We start from the raw sequence: 4,061 nt of genomic DNA, 5'->3' as shown, positions 1-4,061 counted from the left end.
AAATCTGGGGTCCCCATACTACTGGATTTTTGCATATTCTACCCTCCTCTTGTGAATATCAAATAAAAACTAACTCAAAGCATAAGATATTACACATTGATCCCCAAGCCAAGGTAAAGAAACACAGTTCATGTATTTTAAAACTGTATCTGTAAGAAACACTGTGAGTGTATTCTCCTAATTATTTGCACACTTTGTTTGGAGGCAATGTTTGTATACTTCAAAAACATAGGGGTAATTTTCGGAATTGTCAATATTTGAGGGGCCAAATATTAAAAATACAAAAAGGAAAACAAGTCAAGTTTATCGTGGACCATCATAATCCTCTACCTCCTCTCTCTCTCTCTCTCTCTCTCTCTCTCTCTCTCTATATATATATATATATATTATATGTATGTGTAGATATATATTTCTTCTTCTCCTTGGAAGAATCGGTTAAATCACAAGAAAACAGCAAGAAAACCAACAACAATGGCTTTGAAGAGAAGATTAACCGACGAGTTTGGTGATAATTTCAGAGCAATCAAAAGGGTTTCAGTTCCTGGGATCAAGGAGTCCGACGACAACCAAGAAGACTCTGCTAGTTCAGTGGGATCTAATCATCCGATTCATGAACTCATAATTATCTCCGATGATGATGGTGATGAGGTTGAATCTCCAGCGTCAGTCCATGATGTGACCGGCGACGAGTGGCGGGAAAGGGAAGGAGGAATCCAGTCTCCGGCGAGTGGTGAAACGGAGTTGACGAAGAAGAAAGGCAACGAAGAAGAGGGGGATTGGTGGGTGAAGTATGGTTCGATGATCGTTGACGATAATGGATTTCTTTTGGGTGAATTCAGCCGGTTGGATGAAGATCTGTACATGAATATAATGATACATTAATTAGTTTCCAAGATTTAAGAATTCACATTTTCTACTGTAAATTATCATATCTCATGAACATGTTTGAATAATAGAGATTTTTTTTCCACTAACTTAGATATCTAATTCTTTATGTGAGCCAACTAATCACAAACGACCATTTGTTTTATGGATAGTCCGGAATCCACTCAAACTAATCAAGCACTACACTTATCATTAGAATTTATTTTATGTTTCAATTGTTAAACATTCCTTTTCTGCAAAAGGATTCATCTAATTTGGTATTATTTAGCAACGACATAAAATGGATGAAATCATAAAACCTTTTGTGATATATGGTAAATAAAAAAACTAAAGTTAAATTACATTATTTATAAATAAAATTAATTTTATATATTTTTTTTCCATAATAAAATAAAACATTATTTTATCCATTTATTTTTATGGAAACATGATAGAAAAAACATGGAAAAGATTTGAGGGGAATTAATGGTGTGGGTTGACCTGGGTCTCCGCGTATATTTTTCTGCGATTCGATCAAAACAATGGCAAAAAGGACTTTTAACACAAGAGCCTTGTGATTATCCGAGAGGAAACAATCGATCAAGAGTTATAATATCGTCGGTGGTGGGTCTTGTACATAGCTTCCATTATTATGATAAATACGAGTTTACTATAGTATAACTATATTTATAGGACGTCAGTAATAGATAAGTTTTTAATAGATTGTTTATAAGATTTTATTTATAAAATCAAAATATAACGTCTTTTTTAAAGACGTTGTAATAAATTTATAGAATGTTCTTATGTGTTTTAGTAAGTTATTTACGACATTTTTTATACAAAACATCGGATTAACTATTTTATATGAGACTTTTGTGAAAATGTTATTTAAACTCATCTTTTTATATATAGGATACTTGTGTTTGTATGACACTTTTTCAAATAGTGTCCTATAAAATAACTAATGTTACGAAGCACAAAAGCATCTTATAAGTTTATTACAAATGTAATGACAGATTAATGATTTTGTACAAGTAAATTTAGTTTTTGTGTGTAAATAGTCGAATAAATTATTATATATGATGAGGTTTCGATCGATTTACATATCAGGTATTCTCTAACAATTCAAAATTCTAACTATTGGGGAAAGTTTTGTTTCCACATGAAAATTTAGCCGGTAAACTTAATAAATTCACTTAACTTATCGGATAATATTTTAGTTCATTAAAACGACATTGTATACCACGTTTTTTCCTGTAAACGCTTAGATTTTGTATCTCTGTCATCATTCTTACCGGGTAGATTCTTAATCCTTATCATGTTCATCCGATAAAGTAAATTGACCCGGTAAGCATTTATCAGATAAACATTTAATAAACGGCTCCCTAAAGAAAAAAGTAAGTGTTTAGAACTTTAGATCTCTAACAAATAATCTAAAACCGAAAGAATTTTTTTTTTGGGAATTTTGAATTATTTTTTAAAATATTGAAAGTAGAGGAAAGAGGATAAAACATCTCTAAATCTGAATAACTTTCTAAAATTAAGGTTTTACTGATACCTTGTGTCGTATGATTTTCGCATGTGCTAACCTAACCTTGCATCATTTGTATGATCTTAGCAAAACGTAGATTTTTACAGTTTTTTTGTTTTCCAACAGTTACGATGAGATTATAATTTAATCATACCTTAACTCTATAAGCATGACTCAAAAGAGTTTCAATATTTTTGTACAACAGCGTAATGGGAATAGGGGGAAGAAGACACCGAAAATGGTAGCAGAATCGTGGAATGTCCTTTTTAGAAGATACTTGATAGATTGCTAGAAATTGAGAGAGTGTTAAAAAAAACGAGTAATGTTTAAGAGAATGGTGTCGGAAAATTCCATTAACACCTTGCTTGTAGAAAACCAAAAACAATAAATGATAAAATGAAAACCATTCAAACCAGTTTTGACGAGGGATAAAAATATCAGTTAACAACCTTAAAAAACTCAAATAAAGATAAAGAGACAAAAAATCCGAATAAACGGAAAAATTAACAATGTGCAACATATGTTCATTTCTATTCATTATAACATTAAATTCAAGTTATTTCATTATCAGGACATTGAAGTTTAAGAAATATGCTGATTATATTATGTGTAATCAAATACTTTTTAATTAGGTTATACCGTTATTTATATTGCTTACGTGGTGCAATGAAGATTGAAGGGTATGTGACTATTCTTTACTTGTTTACATGGCGAAATCAGAGTTATGTTCCTAGTCATGTGTAATAACCCTTGTACTTGAAAATATAATCGTATTAGAACGAAACGAACTCGCACCCTAGCCCGAACCTTAACCCGTACTCTTACCATTCACAAACTCAATTGTTTCTTTCCCTGATGAGTTCCGTTTATCAAACAATTATATCATGTTGTTTCGTTACCTTAAACAACAACTTGTTACTTTAAAAATTCAGAAGTGATCAGTTTGCCGACGCTAAGCCTTAAATTGCATGTGGTGGGGGACGTGATGGATGTGCCACAAAGGTGAAGTCACGTAACATAGGGTGTGCAGAAAGTCATCTGATACAATTTAAATCGACCGATCCAATTAGATTGGATCGTTTGGTTCTTGAATGAAAGTTCAGAATCCAATAAAATTGAATCGAGCCGATAACCATCCAATTATTAACTCTATATAATTTATTAACGTTTTACGATATTATTTTTAGTTGATATTTAGATTTGGTGGTTTTTAATAAATTATGAAAATATATGAATGATTGTTTGAAAATTGTATCGAAAAATTGGATAAATCCAAATCCGATTCAATGCATAACCAATAATAAATTCTAATGTATAGAATCGAACCAATTCAATCATCAATTTTTTGAATCAGATTTCCAATGTTAATTGGATTGAATTATACGACAAAATCGAACATCTATACTATCTTATTAAGCAAATTTAGCAAAAATTTTAAAGTCTTAAAATATTAAATGACCAAAATACTCTTTTCACTTTTTCACCCCTTCCTCTTCTCACATACACTCACCCCCTCACATACACTTACCGTCTCACATTCAACTGATTTTTTTAAATTATAATTTTAAATTTACATTTTATATCCCTATAATTAGTTAATTAATTACTTTACGTCCTTTACTTTTAAATGTTTCGTTTTAAACATTTATCAAATTAACATACATAA

Source organism: Cynara cardunculus (genome assembly GCF_001531365.2).
Source record: "Cynara cardunculus var. scolymus isolate 2C chromosome LG 12, CcrdV1, whole genome shotgun sequence".
In the NCBI taxonomy this organism is placed as follows: Eukaryota; Viridiplantae; Streptophyta; class Magnoliopsida; order Asterales; family Asteraceae; genus Cynara; species Cynara cardunculus.
This window is presented reverse-complemented; position numbering follows the sequence as displayed.